Consider the following 19,014-nt stretch of genomic DNA (forward strand, 5'->3'; position numbering starts at 1 on the left):
CAGCATGGCACTGTCTCTAAAGAGAATTAATCTCAGCAGACAAAAACTGTTCCCTAAAGAAATAAAAGCCCAGTACCTTGGGTGGCTAGGGGAGGTCCTTTTGGGAAGAACTCTTTAAAAAAATATTTTGTGTGGTACTGAGGCTGGAACCTAGGGCTTTTACACTGAGCTATAGCTCCCTCCCACTTGCTCCCCTCCCCCTTTACGAGACAGGGACCCCTAAGTCACTAAATTGCCCAGGCTGGGCTTGAACTTGCCCTCTTCGAGTCTCAGCTTCCCAGAGTGCTGGGGTTAAAGCCATAGACCATCAAAGTCAGCTGGGTTTGGTCTTTGTTTTGGTGGTCCTGAGATGGAAGCCAGAGCCTTGCACATGATGGGCAAGTGCACTTATTGAGCTGCAGCCCAGTCCAAACACCTTCAGTTTTTAAATATGTTTGTGTTAGGAGCCAAGTGTTTGCTGTCTGTGTGAATGCCTGAAAGGTCACTGCAGCAGGGCTCCAGGCTTCACATTTGTGACTAGTGTCCTCCTGCTAGGAAAGGTGTTTGGCACTGTTACCATATGGGGCTGAGGGTTAAAGTGAGCTTGCTTTAAGGTGCCAGACAGTAGCACAGAGGTGGGGTCTGTACCCGTCCCGTGCAAGTTAAGTCATTTCCTGGTAAAAGCAGGGTGAATGCCTTTAGCTGCTCAGCCCAGCCCAGCAACCTTCAACCAAAGCAGAAATAGGCTTCCCAAGGCATCTGGGTCATAGTTCATTCCAAGGAAATCAATTCCCTTCACTTGGAGGTTTCCCTCAGTTTCATTCCTGCCTGATACTATCTTGGGTCAATGTGTAAAAATTCCCTAGGCATGGAGCAAGAAAGCAATCTGAAATATTGAGATCCTCAGACTCTCCATTATTTTCTGTTAATGACTATAAAAACATAATGTGTTTCTTGGTTTTGTTCACTATTAATGTACAGGTTAACTGCCTAACCTAAAAACCCAGAACTCAAAATAAAACAAAACCTTTCTGAGCAGTGTCTTGATGCTGCAAGTGGAAAACTCCACACTATGGAACTATGTGAAATGCACAAAATCATTAAAAATATTGTATACAACCACTTTCCAGCTATGTGTATAGAATGCATATTAAACAAAAATGAGTTTCATGCTTAGACCTGGTCTCACTGTCAAGCTCTCATTATGTAAATATGAAACTTTCAAAATCTGAAATCCAAAACACTTCGGGTCCTTTTCAGCCAAGGGACATACAACCTATATTAACTCAACCCAGAATAGTCTTTTTCATAGGAGCCAGTGACCACAGGAATTTCTTCTCAATGTGCAGGATGTACCTGTCCTCCCTCATACATGGAAGCTCTACAGGCAATCACCATGAAGATGCTGTATGCATCTACCCCCCATCAATGGTGACCTGATCCTTTATAGCCAAGGATCTCCTGTAGCTTGATAACACTCTCCCAGTGTCCCCCACTGACCCCTGATGGGTTGGGCTGAGCACACAGTAACTGACTGGAGGTTGGCAAAAGTCCTGATTTGTGGAATTTTCCATGTTTGTGGTCTAGTTCAAGCTCCCAACCTAACTACACAATACAGAGTTTTGGAAGAGATGCACGCAACTGAACAGAGCTGGACTGCTCTGGATCCTCACAGGGAAATACCCAGGTAATTTGTGCAGGCAGAACTTCAGACCTATGAGTTGGTTCTCAAGTGTGACTGAAGGAACATGGGGAAATAGAAATGTATATTCAAGGGCCCATTTCTGATATATAGAGTCTGAAACCAGGAGTGAAACCCAGAAATCAGCCTATTAGCACACTTGTATTGGTCAACTTTCCCATTGCTGGTACAAAATACCTGATACCTGCAACTTAAAGGACAGGTTTGAGGTGGCTCACAGTTTTAGGAGTTTCAGTCTATGGTAAACTGGTTCCAAGGCAGAACCATGGAGCAAAGCTACTCCCTTATTTCATGGTGGCCCCAGAAGCAGAGCATAGGGGAGAGCACCAGTGAGATTTACCCTCCAAAGACAGTCTCCAGTGACCATGCCTGAATAGCACATTCAGGTCTGAACACCAGTGGATTAATCCACTGTTGAGTTTAGCACCCCCATGACCCAATCATCTCTCTTGAAATGTCTTAGTCAAGTGGCAAGATGAACTGTTTAAACCCCTGCAGGAGATTCTGATGGGTTTCAGTGACCAGAGGTTTTCTACCTTGGCTGTATATAAAAATCATGAGGTCACTTTAGAAATTCTGCTAGAGTCCCAGACAACAGCATTTAGTCAAAGCTCCTACATGTTGCAAATATTGAGCAAGGGTTGAGAAACAGAATGTGTTTGGAATCCCTCTAAAAAAAAATGTGACCGTAAGGTCTCTAGAAGGGTCTAGAATTCCCTGCAACTTCTAAAGTATTGTGCTGGCTATGAGTCAGACTCAAATTCACCGTTTTAAAGACATTCTCTCTGGCCCTCAGCTAGCACACAGACACTGGAGGTATGAGTAGGTGGAGAGGGGTTGGTTTCTGGGAGGAATTTCCAGCCCTGGGGTTTGCTTTGGTTTCCTCAGCTGTGCCTGCAGGAAGTGCCTTTGTCTCACTGTTGTAACCATGCCTTGACCACTTTTTTACCTCGTCCCTATACTTTCACTTTGCCTGGGAAAGGCCCTTATTACCTCTCTCAGTGCAACACACAGAAATCTTGAGGGAGGAAAGGAGACAGGATTCAGTGTTGCTCCTTCTAAATGTTGAGAAACAACATCTAGAGCTGATGTGCTGCAGGTAAAGGTGGTATGTGGAACCTCACAGTGGAATCACACAGGGAAACTTGGGACAGTCCCCATGCTCATCCCTCTTCCACTTAAAGATGTCAGAATCAGGAAGTGCAGCCACACTGGAAAATGTGTTACAGGTGATTGTATGCCCACGTTGTCTGCAGAAACCCCTGCATGCACATAGGAATTGGGATGCCTATGACAGCAGAAAACAGGAACAAACCCAAATATCCATCAACAGCCCAGTGGGTAAATAAACTGTGGCCCTCTTGAACAGCGAGTGATTATATAGTTGCTAACATACATGAACTACAGTTTTGCTCTCCAAGTTAAATTACCTTAACAGCTTTGAAGGAAAGATACATGATGCAGAAGAATACAAAGTGTGGTTGTATTTTCAACAAATCACAATATTGACAGATGCATACAAAAGTAAAGAACTCAATAGGAAAATAAGAAAAATTATAGCAAGATTCAGAGTCATGGTTTTATGGGTGGTAGGAAGCAGTTTTAAAAGCATTGAAACTGTTCTGTTTCAGAGGTGATTCCACTAGTATTTGGCTTGTGTGCTCTATAATCACATTGTTTATTTCACCCACCCCACAAAGATAAAAAGAAAGATAGATACCAGTGCACTGCTTGAAATTACTGAGTCAATGACTAAAGGAATAGAAAAGATCATTTTAGCTGTTTAGGGAGGTAAAGCATGAGAAGTAAATTAACTAATCCTATCACAGCAAGACTCATTAGATAATAGCTAAAATCTTACCTACCGTGCAAGCCTATCAGAGATACAGACTAGCCACCTAAGAAATGCTAGACAACCACTATGATTGCCTCTGGGGTTACACAAGGGTGAGAAGGGCTAAGGATGCTCACTGAAGCCTTAAATAAAGATACCTTTGTATCTTTTGAATCATGAAAACTATGTACAAAGGTTACTTTGCTAAAAATTAAGAAATACCTTGTAATCCCAGAACTTCAGAGAGCTCTTATGGCTTGTATTCAGATGTCCCCCAAAGACTCATTTGGTCATAGGTGGGGCTCTTCCAGAGGTGGCTGAATCTAGAGTGTAGGATGCCAGCATTAGGGTATATGATTACTGAATCATCCACTGACTGGTTGGCACTGCTCTAATCCCAGTAGCCTAGAGTATAAAAGGGGCAGAAAGCTGCTAAGGTATGTGGCTTGTTTGGCTGCCTTCTGCCTGCCATGAGCTGTCTCTCCTCTGCAGTGTGTGTCTCCATGCCACCCTGCCTTGGAGCCAGCTAATAATGGACTAAAACCTCTACAAACTGAGCCAAATAAACCTTTTATCCTTTAACTTTGGATATCAGATATTTAGTCTCAGCAACCAGAGAAAAGTAAATCAGACAGAAGCTAAGACAGGAAGATTGTCAGTTTAAGGCCAGCTTGGGCCTCTTAATGAAACCTTGTCTCAAAAAGCAAAGAGAAAAAACAATCATTTTTGGTAGGGGGACCCTCCTGGTCTGACTAGAACCAACCTTACACAGATACTCATTGCGAGGAGGGAGGGGGCTGTGTGTAGCTCAGCAATGGAGCATGAGTTCAATTCCATGCAGAGAGGGGAGGACAAGGGAGTGACAGGCAGAAAGGGGTGCAAGAGTCAACAGGGAACACAAGCAGAACAGCTAAAAGAACCTGGTTTCTACCTTAGTTTAGAGACATCACTGCAGTTGGCTCCCAACTCCCAAAAGACAGATGCCTCAGTGCCCTGCACTGTCCTTGTGCCCTTGCAGGCTGGTACCCAGCCAGTTCCGGAAGGGCTAGGAAAGTGGAAAATCCCTGAGAGATGCGCCAGCTCTTCAGCTTCATTTAAAGCCAAAGTGACAAGAAAGGTCTTGCATACCAATGAGCCCCAAGTACATCTCTGCTGTCCAGAGGTGACAGGGCAAAACCTCTCAGGCAGCAGGCAGCTCAAGATGGATAAAGAAAATGCTTAAGACCCAAACAAGGGATTCAGGGGACAACAGGGTCATGCAGTCTTTCACAGTGTTGGTCAGACAGCAGCTTGCTACGAAGTACCACATAAGGTAAGAATACAGATTCTTGGGCCTTTCCCTAACCACAAAAATCAACCCCAGCAGGGAGGCCCCAGAAGGGAGGCCCAGGAATCAAATCCCCAAATACCTTGCTTCAGGTTGTCCATTTGATCTGGCAAGTTTGGGGATGAGTACAGTGTCACTGGCTTGTTGAGTCAACTGTGGAGCCAGCTTAAAACAGCACTTTCTCCCAAAAGCACAGGGAGAAGCAAACAAGTACTGGAAGTGCTTCACACTGAGTCTGCTCAGAGCTAACCACTGACCATCACCTGTTGCTGTTACTCTCAGGACGCGATCTTTGCCCCCCAAGAAGCTCATAGTGTGGAGCAGGGGAGGCAGGCAAGTAAACGGGGAGCTACAGATCTGCAGGTGCTCACGAACCCAACCACAGGGCGAAGCTGCTGCTCTCAATGTTCTTCCAACACGCAGCCACAGACCATCAGGGTCACAGGCAGCAACATATGTAAGAAACCAAAAGGTTGATTTTTTAAAAACTCAATTAATATGCACTTTCCCGGGTTCAAGACAGATAATGGCAAACGCATCTATTGTGTTTATTAGCTCTTGACACACATTAAGTCAGATTGAAGTGCTGTTCTCTTCCCATTTTATGGACAGGGAGACTATGGACAGGTAGGTTATATAACTAGCCTGAGCTCACACCGTGGACTGTCTGGTTCCTAAATTCATTCTCCCCTACACCTCTATCCAACGGCTTCAAACTCCTGGGGTCAAGTGATTCTCCTGCCTGAGCCTCCTGAGTAGTAGGGACTGGAGGCACAATTTGTATTCATGCATTTCAGATCTGTAGGGTCAAGATCAAGCTGGGGGCAAAGATTTCTGAAGCTGAATACAGTGCCTGTGTACCCGAGATCAGTATATGCACTACTGCGTCATCAACCACAGCCAGCGTGGCAGCTACCTGCACTCCCAGAAATTGGGGAGGTATCTGATCATTTAGAAACTTGATGAAATAGAATGCAGCCATTAAAAGTGTGATGTTTTAGCAAATTTGAAAAATAATAAGTATCAAGGGGAAAAGACAACAGGCACATTCTCTGTCTCTTCTGATGATGTCAATTTGAAATTGCTCCGTCCCACGTTAACAAATGTCCCCAAGGGGTACAAAGATGTCACAGGGGGACTGTATTCTGCCTGCTAGTATTGAAACAAATGTGATGGCGTCACTAAAGCTAAAGTGGAAACTGGGTTACTTATTTATTATGGTACCAGGAGCTGAACGCAGGGCCTTTACCCTGAGCTACATCCCCCAGCCCTTTATTTTTACTTTGAGATAGGATCTCACTAAATCACTCAGGCTGGGCTCAAATTTGAAATCCTCCTGCCCCAGCCTTCTCAGGCTTAACATTGTGAGTTATCATATCTGATTAAAACTGGATTTTTTTTAACAGTCCCTGCCTTTTTTTTTTTCTGCCCTACATTTCTAAAGAAAACAAAGGGGTTTTTTTTTCTTTTAGAATAAGTGGCACCTATTTTACATTAATTCTTGGGTGAGAGTTTCATAGTATACCCTTTAAATGTGACTTTCAACACAAAATTACAGTCATTACCTCCAAAATTATCTGTTGCCTCAACTAAGTTATAGCCTGCATCTCAACTACATTTTTAAACAAAATAAAAATAGATAAAAGAAACAGGTGAATTTTTATTTTCCCAAAATTTCTACAATATGCACTGCCTGTACTGCTATAAAATTGGGGGATTCTTTCTAAAGGACTCACAAAAAAGAAAGCCTCACAGGGAATCAATGCCTGAGTAGCACACCTGCAATCAGTCAGCACCAACAATGGGGAACAATGGGAAAGATAAGATATGGGTCTCTGGAGGTCTAAAGCTGCAGGAGTAAGGTGGATACTGAGCTCCCAATCTCTCTAGGTCCACTGTTGAAAGACCCTGAAGGGAGAGCCTCCTCCTGTGACATTGTCTTAGGAGAGGTGACTATTCAGAGAAATATTTGCTTGGAAAGGTTTCTAGTTAGCATATCAATAGAAAAATAAATGATTCCCCCATTCCCAGTTTGCTTGCTAACTTTGGGGTTAAGTGAATTCTGTGTTCAAATCCTGATGCTATCAGTTAATAACTGAGTGGCATTCCACCCTGGCCACCAGCTTCAATTTCTTCACTTGAACCAGGGGTATAATAATTTGAATCTGTTGGCTATGGAGATACACCTGTAATCCTAGCTACTTGAGAGGCTGAGGCAATGAGGATCACAAGTTCAAGGCTATCCTTAGCAAGACTTGGCAACTTAGCAAGACTCTGTCTCAGAAAGAGAGACAGACAGAGACAGAGACAGAGACAGAGGCAGGGACAGAGGCAGGGAAAGAGAGCTGGGGATGTTGCTCTTTGGTACAGCACTTGCCTAGGATGTTCAAGGTCTGGGGTTCAATGAGCAGCACTTGCTTTAAAAAGGAAGAAAAGACAAGCCTCAACCTCACAGAGTCCTTATGAAAATTAACAGCAACAATGCATGTAAGTGCTGGTTACGATGTACCAGTGATATCACCACCTGGAGCTCAGGGTAGGTGCTCAGCAAATGTGACTTTTCCTTCTGGGTGGTCTCAAGTAGAACTATAAAGACTGATAAAGACTTCATCCAGCATCTTTTAAAATTCATAAAATATCTCTCACCTATCTTGCAAGCTCAGCTCTCAGACACAGCCAAGAACTTGAAAGTATGCAGAAGATGCTGAAAGTAGATATCCTGGAATGTGTTCCCTAACTGGTGTTTTGTCACGGGAGAGCCTCTGAATGACCCTGAACACATACGCTTATGCTTTGAGTGTCACTCTGCCAAACTCACGCATCAGATAATCCCAAAGCAAACTGATTCTAGGATACAGTCATGTCCCAATGGCTGCACATGAGAAGTGTGCAACTTTAACAGTCATCAAGAGAAATAAAGCCACAATGAGACAACCACTGCATAACCCACGGGATAGTTTCAGAATAAAAAATTAAAAAGGGGATGTAGCTCAGTGGTAGAGTGTCCCTGGGTTCAATCCCCAGTACTGAGGGTGGGGGTGGCAAAAAAAAATCAAAACAAAAATTGTAGAGAAACAACTAGAAAGCTATTGCACCCCGACGGAAATTACAATGGTGCAGTTACTTTGGAAAATGGCTTGGGAGCATCTACTACAATTAAACATGTGTCTACTGTAGGACCCAGAAATTCTAATTATGTAACTGAAGAGCATCTTTATAGCCTCAACAAAATACAAGAGCAACTAGCAGCATTTTTCATAATGACTCAAACTTGGATATGAATGAAGTATCCATCAGTGAATGAACTGGTCAATAAATTGTGATAATAGTCATATATAGGAATTCTACACAGCAATGAAAAAGCAACCTAGCGCTATCCTCAACAGTTAAAAATCTCCCAGACTTAATGCTCAACAAAAGCAGCCAGGCTCAAAGGAGTTCGTGCTGTGTTTGCCAGTTACAGGAAGTCTGAAGATAAGAAAACTATCCTGTAGCCATAGAAGTCAGAACAGAGTTGACACTGGGGAAGGGCTGGGGCCTACAGGTGCCTGCTGAGGAATTAGACACTTCATTCATCTTGATATGGGTAGTGGTACCAGCAGTAGCAAACCTATGGCATGTGTCCTGCGGCAGGCTGTTTTTATTCTTGAAAGCTCTAAAAGGTTCACCATAACTGGTGTAGACACATAACGGAGATCACTAAGCTGGACACTCTGACCAGTGCACCGTACTATGCATAAGTTTGACCTCAACCCCAAAAAAATAAAATAGGAAAAATGGGGAAGAAGAGAATAGACACAACAATTTGGTGATACTTAAATTCAGATCCAAACTTTCAACAGAGTATTAGCGACATGCAGCATAAACCAGGAAATCTGCATTCCTGAACAGTGTATTCAGGGTCTTACATATGTTAGTTATCTCATAGTTTCTTCTTAACCACTCTTGGAGGTAGCTGCTATCATTGTTCCCATTTTACTGTCTGGAAAATTGAGGCATAGAGATTGTAAACAATTTGTCCAAAGTCACAAAGCTAAATAATTGAACAAGCCAAGGTTCTAAGCTTTACCTGTTTGCTTACAAAACCTACAGTCTTAACCACCACATCATACCACCTTGGAACCAAGGAGGAAGGCAGAGGAGTGTACAGTTTATATTACCAATATTTTATTTACTTTTACTAGAATGACTTTTTAAATGAAATTATTTTCTCATTTAAAAGGCATTACAGAGTTACACAAAGTTTGAAGACTATAGAAAAAACTTGAAAAGCAAAGAAAACCTCTTTGTTCGCTTGTGCCCCCATTGGAAGAACAAATTGAGGAAGATTTCTTTCCTACAAAGAAATGACTGTTGATGGTGGGGGTAAATGTCAGTGCGCTGGTAAGTCTACCTCTGTTTCTGGACAGTTCCAGAAGTTGTGCTGCATTATTTTTAGGAAAACTGAGCCAACTGGGAAAGCAGGAGGCATTCAGGAGAGTTTGACAGGCTTGCGTGTGCAGTAATTGCAGCTTTCTGTTGTTGACTTCTAAACAGGGTTACTGGAGTTAACTCAGGGAAGTCTCCTTGAAGGCAGCATTTTAAATGAGAACATTTGGTGCTGCAGTTGGTAAGATTGGTTACAGTGAGACACAGTCAGGGGATTAGCAAACTTTGACATGGGAAGGAGAGACATTTAATAAAAGGCTGGTTTTTACCAGAGAGGTAAACTGAGGCCCTCCCTGTCAAGGAAGGAGGCCACAGATGCAAAGCCAGCAATGGGATCACATGAGCAGGACCCAGTTGTTAGGACACAACTTCTGGAAGAAGCGAAGTTCAACTTTGAATCCCTCACGGTTTATCAACTAGGTGACTAAGTCTCTCAACCTGCAGACGCCTCTGTTCCCTCATCCATAAAATGGGATTATGCTTTGGCTTGGAGAAATGTCCCCTAAAAGCTCATATCCTGGCCCTGCCTTTTCTTCTCTCTTACACCCTGCCGCAAAGTAAACAGCTTGCTGCCTCCCATGCTCCCCAGCATAAGGTGGTAACTTACTATGGGCCCAAAGCAACAATGCCAACCAGTGCTAGACTAAAACCTCTAAAACAAGGAACCAATAAAAACCTCTTCTCATCTTAAGCTGTTATCTCAGGTGTTTTGTTATAGTACGGGAAATCTGACTAACAGGAGTGTAAGACCTTCTCTCAGGAGAGTCCAAATACGAACTATGATGATACACATTGCACAGGGTATAGTAAAGTTTCAGCAAAATTATCTCTTAATTGCACAAGGAATGCAGCTACTATAGAAAAAATGGAAATATTTATTTTCTAACCAATATTTCAACACATTGCTATAGGTAAGTATAGTTCGTGTTATTCATACGTATTTATAGCTCTACATATTGGTATTTTACATCTACATTTTAATTGGCAAGGGTTACTTTATTTTGCAGTTAGCTAAAGTGCATGGAGATTAGTGCTTTAGCACGGCAGTTGAAGCAGTCACCACCTACTAGCTTGGCCTTCAAAATTCTGTCTTCCAAAGCCCAGCGAGTCACGGGTGTAAGTGAACACAGATGAACCCTGTCAGCCTTGTCTTGTGACTTTTTTAAAATTTATCTCTGCATTCTCAGCTGCTGCTGCCAAGACCAAACCTTTAGAAATATCCCAGGCATTTTGAATGAGCTGAGGGCATAAGCAATTCTCATCCCCTTCAGACTGGCAGAAGCTCCGTGCATTCAGTGCTGCCTTTAAGAGAAATGGAAACACATGCTCCAATTTATTTTTGAACAGCAGCTCCACAAGTGTAACACACTGACAAATAATTGAGAGATTATTTCAGTCATATTCAGTGATTCTGAAACAGTATTCACTATCTTGATGGCTGACTCAGATCCCAGGGCAGACAAGATTTAGTCAAGAATGCCACGGACTAAGACCACCAAAGGCTTAGATATTAAAAGAAGGGAATGGAGCTGGGTGTGGTGGAGCAACCATGTAATCCCAGCTTTCTGGGAGTTAAAGCAGGAAGATCACAAATTTGATCCTTGCTTGGGCAATTTAGTGATTTAGCAAGACCTATCTCAAAATAAAAAAATATAAAGGGCTGGTGATGTAGCTCAGTTTGAAGTCCCTGGGTTTAATCTCCTGTACTGGGGGGATGGGGAGGAAAAGAATTAACATTCCAGAAATCTCAACCAAAGAGTTCTAAATGCAGCCCCCTGGTGCCCTGAAAAGAAAACATGAATGTTTTCAACCATTTACGAAGGTGAAAACATCTGTCTCCAAACCTACATTTTTAGAAAGGATGATCCATCGCACCCATGTCATTTTTATTCTGCAAATGTCCCCTACATGCATCTGCTTCTGCCCATGTCCACCGCCACAAAGTCATCCTGATCCACCCTTCAGCTGCAGCCACATTAATGTTTGTACTCCCCGCCCTTGGTGCTGACTCTGGATTGATCCCAGGGCCTTGTGCATGTTAGCCAAGTGCTTTATCATTGATCTGCATCCCTACCCCTTTTAAAAATTTTAGACAGGTCTCCCTAAATTACACAGGCTGGCCTTGAATTTGTGATTCTCCTGCCTCAGCTTCCTGAGTAGCTGGGATTACAAGTAGGCATCACCATGGCAAACTATAAAACTGCCATGGAATCAACTCCAAAGCTTCAAGAAGGCGCCAGGGCCACTGTACTCAGGGTCTTTTTACATCCATTGCCCTTTTGAAACTCAAAAACATTATTCACCCTAGAAAGCCCTGTCTGCCTCTCAATCTAGTTAAGTCCTTTAGCTACAGCCCACACCCTCTTAGTCTCTGCTGGCATCCACACTTGGAGAGCACTGATGGCCGTTTATAATCAAGTATTCATGTGATTGCTTGAGCAGTACTTGCCTTCTCTGCTGAGCCGTTTCCAGTAGAACATGGAATTGGCTTTTGTTTGCCACTGCATCCTCAGCACCTGTCTGGTCTGGTCCATTGCCCAGAGCAGGCACTCAGGCAAGCCTTGTTGAACCAATGAACAAAACCACATTCTCGCTTCCTGTGAATGCCCCAACCCCTCTCTCGGCTTCCAGGCTATCAAAAGGATACACATTCTTTGCGGGAACATCAAGGAGCTCCTGTTCTGTGGGAACCCTACATTAGTATCAAAGAGACTGAGCCTGCATCCTGACTCTAGCACTTAGCACCAGCATACCCAATGCCCAGCCCTCTGGAAGCTTATTTCACCTGTACAATGGTTCCCTCCTGGATCTTACTATTCCAGGTAATCTTGACACATTAAGTCCCCAACTTACAAATGAGTTCCTTTGGTTTGTAAGTCAGATTCATTCATAAGTCTGACAGAGTGAATTTTATAACACCTTTGACACAAATACACAATGTAAAGCATTTAAAAAAACATACACGGAAAGAACAAGCGATATCTACATTTTGCCTCGGTACAATCTCTGTTTTCACTTTTTCCCAGGGTTATTGCTTGGCACTTCCTCGCAGTCCTCTCCACATCACCACTGCTTTTCCTCTCACTTCTAAACACCCTGGGCTCTGACTGAGCACTGCACTGTTGACACTGTCGTACTGTACAGTGAGCAAACAGAAGTACAATTGTGACAATGTCCGGCAGACACGTGAGCTACTTCCAGGATTTGTTGCATCTATGAATGTTCATAATGCGAGGGTCTTTTGTATCTGTGTATATTCACATCTCAAATGTTTATAAGTCATGTACTCAATGTATTTAAATTCATTAACTGAGATTATATATGACAATCCACCAGACATCTGCCTGGTACACTACAAGTGTGTTACTGTGATACAGTAAGAGCTAGACATTTTAGTCTTTATCCTGTTTTCCTGGCAGTTTCTAAAACCCTGGGAATCTTACAGTGATAACTATGTTTTTATTTGCTAATGAGATGTCTGACAGCTGAGAGCTCCCAGATAGCATCTGGAGCAGAGATGGTTAGCAAAGGAACCTAATTCAAGAGTTGAGACTTTCAGCACCATCCCACCCTCTGGAGATGGGAGAATTGCTCACCAATGACCGATGGTTTAATCAGTCATGTCTACAGCTCCCCACTCTCCTTTCTGCCCATCTCTTCCTCTCTCCCTTTCTTATTCCCTGCTTCTCCTCCTTTCCCCTCTCCTACTTTTCCTGAATAAACTTCCGCCATCATGCACTCCCTGCAACTTTACACTGCCTCGCTACAGGGCCAAAGGCAATGGAGCTGCCCAACCATGGACTGAAAACTCTGATACCACAAGCCACAGAAATGTTTCCTCCTTAGGCTAAGGCAGGAGGATTTCAAGTTCGAGCCCAGCCTGGGTAAGTTGGAGAGACCATATCTCAAAATATAATAATGGCAATAATAAAGAGCTGGGGACATAATTAGCCTCTGGGTCAATCCCCTGTACCAAAAGAAAAACATCAACAATAATAACAAAAAAAAAAAAAAAAAAAAAAAAACCACAAAAACAAAAACTCAGCAAAAAATCGAATTCCAAGCAATCCAGTAGCTTTTATTGTGTATTTATTTAAATGTACTTATAAGTAATTGGTTTGTGTGATGTGGTTAAAATGTCCAAAGGTAGAAGTTTCTCTTTTTTTCTTCATTATTTATATTTTTGATCTATGAAGTTGTTATTTTGATCTGTTTGATCACTGTCTGGAACAATGTTGTCCAACAATAAAATCGAATTTTACTTTCCTGAAAAAAATAACTGTTTCTTTTTCTACATTGTTTGTCTCAGGTATTTAGTCACAGCAACAGAAATCTGACTAACACAGAAATTTAGTATGAAGAGTACAGCCATTGTTATTGTCATAGGTTAATTTGGTCATGACAAGTGGGCAATCAGACACCAGGTAAGAGTTGGATGATCATCCTTATGGACAAGAATAGCTAGTGAACTAGGACTTTGGACAAATAATGAACTTCCTCAGGCAATATGTCTTGCAGCCCGTCTCTACTAAGCTCCTGAGTTTTGAGAAATTTAAAATGCAATACAGTCAGTTTTCCTCTAAAATCCTACATTCTGAGTTTCAGCTGGTCATTTTAAATTCACAGAACCACCTGTGACAAGTGGCCTCTAAACAGCTGGGAAATTCCTACACTCCATTTAGCCTTTAAAAGTTCTGGACCACTGTGAAGTGCAGAAATTCCACTTTAGAGAAACCAAGATGCTTTTTTCCTCTTCTTATTTCTAAAAACTCCCCTAACTTCCTCCTTTTGGCTTATGACTTTATTCCCCAAGACCACAAACTCAGCTTGTACAGAATTAACTATTTCCCTGTGACTGTATCTAATGATGTGGTTCAGAAGCCTTTGGTTTACAGGAGGAGCCTGGAAAGATTCAAAGATGCATGCTCAAAAAGACTTGAATGTGGTGAGCAGTTTAATAGGACCTCAGAAGGCCAGAATGCTGATAACAGTACCTGGGGAGGAGATGTCAGCTGAGAACAATAACCCTCTTGGGGGAGGGTAATAAAGGCCACCCAGGTTACATTTTAGCAGAGAACTTGACTTTTACATTTTGCTCATGCTCTGAGTCTTTCTGGAATACTAAGTTGAAATTTCAAGGCAGCACAGTATTCAGGTTGTGGCATAGGTATCACTGGCCGCTTTTAGCTAGATTTACAATGCAAATTGGGAGCAAAAGCAGAACAGATAGATTTGCTAAACTTGCATTTTTACCAGAAAAGTAGTATCATTTAAAGTAACAGAGGGTGTGGTTGCTGAAGAGAGCAAAAAAGAAGCCAAGTATTTTGCACTGGGACATAGAAAAGATGCCTTAAGAACATCTCCGGCATTTGCCAAACATACCTGCCGAAGGCACAAGGGTGTAGAAATGGCAGTGAGAAGGTCATTCCCTGAGTGTGAGCCCCGACAGCAGCTGGAAATACATCCTTCACACTTAAGAGCTGTGAGCATTGTTATGATGGAATTTGGGGAAAGACAGCATAAATTGTTTACACCGAACTTACATTAGCCACAGATAAGAGGGGTTGGAAAATGCAAACTGCAGAAAGTTCTGGGTTAGAACAATCCACAAGAAGAAGTACTTGTTGCTTCAGGATTGATTGGCTGGTGGCCTGAAAAGTTAATACACAAGTGGCACAGAGAGGCACCTGGGAATTGGTCATCAGGAATTTTTAAATCACAATTTTTATAGATACTCAGCCATGTGAAACAGGCTTTGGTTGGTTTCAGCTAGTAGCTGGTAACTGATTAATTTGCTTTATCTCTTCCTAGTCCTCTCCCTTTGGCCTAAATTAACTTTAGGATATCTCAGAGTTTTATTAATGAAAATGATAATAATTATAAGTTTTATTTATTGAGCTCCAGATGTTTGCTAGGCCACTTAGTCTTCAAATCAACTCAATGATGTAACTATCATCTCCATTTTTCAGATATGAACACTGAGGCATAATAAGGTTAGTGACTTTTCTAAGATGCCAGACTAAGATACAACTCCTTGTTTGCCTATCCTACTGCTTTTTAAGAAAACCAGATCAAAAGTATAAATTAACATGTTAATGTTTTCAAGGTGTGAAAATATCTTCAACAGCTGTACAAATGAATTTAAACTCCCTTAAAGCCATTTCTAGAGAATTTATTCCAACATACTAATTTGAAGTGCAAAGATTTATAAATAAGATCGGTGACAGCAACAATCTATCTTAAATGGGGACATTTAAAAAGAAGTGTCCAAAAGGAAAATAACTAAGTAATGTAGCCAATCATGTAAAATAACTTGATAACACAGGAAAAGATGTTTATAATTAGATTTAAAAACTCGAAGCATGTGAAAATAAATTGCTGTGCATTATGATCTTATGGATGTAAAATTAGAGATGTATTTTCAAAAATAATAGAAAAAGAAAAATGGCAACTGGAAACTTAGTAGACCCATGATAATCAAAACAATCTTAAAAAAAAAATAAAGCAGGAAGGTTCTTAATTTCTTACTTCAAAACTGATGTTGTACTGCATAAATGAGGCACAGAGATCAGTGGAATAGAATTGAGTCCCTGGCTTCGGAAGCCACGGACTGTGTGTTTATGTCCCACCTAGGATACCATAAAAAGGAAGTGAAAGTAAAAAACAAAACAGCTGAGCATGGTGGTACATGCCTGTAATTCTTGCACTCAAGAGGCTGAGGCAGGGGGATCACTTCTAGTTCAAGGCCAGCCTAGGCTACACAGTGAATTCAAGACCAGCCTGAAATACATGGAGAGACCCTGTCTCAAAAAATCAAACCAAACCAGAATAAAATGACCCTGTATACTTATAGATAATTGATTTTCAACAAGAGTACCAAATGGTGGGGCATGAAGAATCTCTCTAACTAATGCTGCTGGACAAATGAATATCCACATGCAAAAGAAAGAAGGTGGGCCCTTACTTTACATGTATACAAAAATTAACCCAAAATGTGTCAAGGAACAAAATCAAAGTGCTGAAACCTTAAAATTCTTAGAAAAAAATAAAGATTTTTTACTTTGAGTTAAGCTATTTTCTTAGATATGACACCAAGGGCAAAGGCAAGAGTGGAAAATTACACATTATCAAATTAAAAATTTGCATGTCTTAAAAGACATCACCCAGAAAAAGACAAGATAGCCCAGTGCGATGGTGCATGCCTGTCATCCCAGCTATTCAGGAGGTTGAGGCAGGAGAATCATAAGTTTGAGGCCATCTTGGAAAAACTTAGCTAGACTCAGCCTCAAATTCTTTTTTAAAAAGGGATGTGGCCAAAGATGTAGCACGGTGGCAGAGTGCCCTGGGATTTGGTCTCTAGTGATTTCTCACACACACACTCAGAAAGAGAGAGAAAAGTCAACTTGTAGAATTGCAAAACATGTATCGGACACAGAATTTGAAAATAAAGAGCTTGTTACTCAAAAATAAAAATACAAACAACTCAATTTTTTAAAAAGGGCTAAGCTGCTGTTCCTCAGACAAAAGATTACCATCTAGAACATATAAAGCACTCAAGGAAATCGGACCTGCACCAACTTTAAAGACCCAATCCAAAAACGGGCATCTGAGATGAATACACATTTCTCAGATAAAGAAATACAAAAAGAATCAAGAAGCCAAACCATGCCTTCCCATGAACATCTGGTGCTCAAGCTGCGAGACAAGAAAAGCAACTTCTCCCCAGTCCAAATCAGCAGTGAGCTGATTTGGAGGAAGTCAAGCTGAGATGATAGCAACTGAAGTGAAAAAAAACAAAACAAAACAATGCTTTTATTGTTTGATTGACTCTGCAGGTCTAATGCTGGTAGTCTGAGCATCTATTTGGAGGATACCAATATGTATTATAACAATTGTAGGGGATTTCCTTCTACCTTATATTTGAAACCAATGTTTTGTTCCATTTTAGCATTTTATTTTATTCCTGTATTTGGTTACCTGAGAAACTATTTTGAAGATAACAATATGCTATATAATAACCATTGCTAAATTCCTACCATCTTGTTTTGAAAACCAAGACAGCTATTTTTGCTCTTTATTGTTGTTGTCATTTGGGGTTTTTTTTTGTTGTTGCTATTGTTTTGATTTGTTTGCTTCTTGATTTTTCTGTTATTTCTTTCTTCTCTTAAAAAAATAAGTACAAACAGCAAATAAATATATAAAAATGTTCAACATCATTGGTCATTTGAGAGATGCAAATTAAAACAATATTAAGATTTTTATCCCACTCCAGAAAAATGGCTACTACCCAGAAATTAACCAATAACAAATACTGGTGAGGCTCTGGGAAAAATGGAATTTCTCCACTGTTGGTGGGAGTGTAGACAGGTGCAACCACTGTAGAAATCAGTGTGGAGATTCTTCAAAAAACACTAGGAATAGAGATTCCATTTGACTCCGCCATTCCCCTTCTTGGTATTTTCCTAAAAGAGTTAAAAGCATCATACCATAGCGATATATGCACACCCATGTTTATAGAGGCACATCTATGTTTGTAATAGCCAAATCTTGGAAACAACCCAAATGCCCATCAACTGGTGAACTGATAAAGATGTGAGTTTTTTAATACAATGGAGTACGACTCTGCTGTAAAGAAGGATATGTTTGAGACATTTCTAGATGCACCTTAAGACCATATTCATAAGTGAAGTGAGTCAGACACACGTGTAAATATCACATGGTTTCTCTGGTATGAGAAACTGAAAGTATAAATAAGAACCAAATTGTATAATAGATATTATAAAAGAGGAAGAAAATGTTCAAATGAGGAGGGGCTCAAAGGAAGAGGGAGGGAGAAATGAAAGAAGGGAAAAGTAAAAAAATGAGTAAATAAGGAAAACATGGAACCAAAGCTTTTGTAAATGGAGCAGGGGGGGGTTGAAGAGAGAGTAGGGGAATGGGAAAGAAAACAATTTATATCATGTACAGGTACAAATTCTCTATGATGAATGTGATCACTATGTGTATCTAAAATGCACCAATAAAATCTGATTGAAGAAAAAAGGATGTGATGTGAGAAAAAAGGGCTAAGAATCTAAATAAATATTTCTTCAAAGAAGATATACCAATGGTTAATATGCACATAACAGATACTCAACAGAATTATCTACCAGTAAAATAGAAATCAAACCACAATGAGGTACTACTTTACCCATGATAGTGACTGTAATTAGTCAACAGACAATAACAAGAGTAGTCAGGGATATGTAAAAATGGGACTCTCATACATAGCACTGGAAATCTGTCTGGCAGTTCCTCAGACAGTAAACCCTAGAGTTACCATATGGACTAGCAATTCCACTCTTAAGTGTATGCCCAGGAGAAACAAAGAAAAATGTCCATACAAAACCCTGCACATGGATTTTCGAGGCAATATTATTCCCAACTGTCCCAAAGCAGTAAGAACCTAATGCATGTTATACACATGATCTCCTTTCCCTCTCCTAGGATTCAGTGGGGGGAGCACTTTGATTATTTTCATTATATAAACAAGGAGATTGATACTTGAAGAAGTTAGGTACCTTGTTTAAAGTCAGTAAGAGTTTGTAGGTGAACACTACCTCAAGTTTTGTTTTGTTTAAACTTAACCTGTTTTCAGTTGGACCTTAAAGTTGAGCTGTTAATTTCATTTTACAATTATCAGATGAACAATTGTGAAGGTCATGTGTATTATTAGGAAACTTCCAGCCAGAAATCCAGTGCAGG

At 41.0% G+C, this 19,014-nt stretch overlaps 1 protein-coding gene across 6 annotated transcripts in view; it reads right to left on the reverse strand.

Annotated features, from left to right (window-relative positions):
* Window positions 1-19,014, reverse strand: part of Iqck (IQ motif containing K) — a 149,058-nt gene that overhangs the window by 20,427 nt on the left and 109,617 nt on the right. The gene's annotated exons all lie outside the window — the stretch shown is intronic.

This window comes from Cavia porcellus, unplaced genomic scaffold, assembly GCF_034190915.1.
Source record: "Cavia porcellus strain 051 isolate PalLab524CR breed Dunkin Hartley unplaced genomic scaffold, mCavPor4.1 scaffold_16, whole genome shotgun sequence".
Taxonomy (NCBI): Eukaryota; Metazoa; Chordata; class Mammalia; order Rodentia; family Caviidae; genus Cavia; species Cavia porcellus.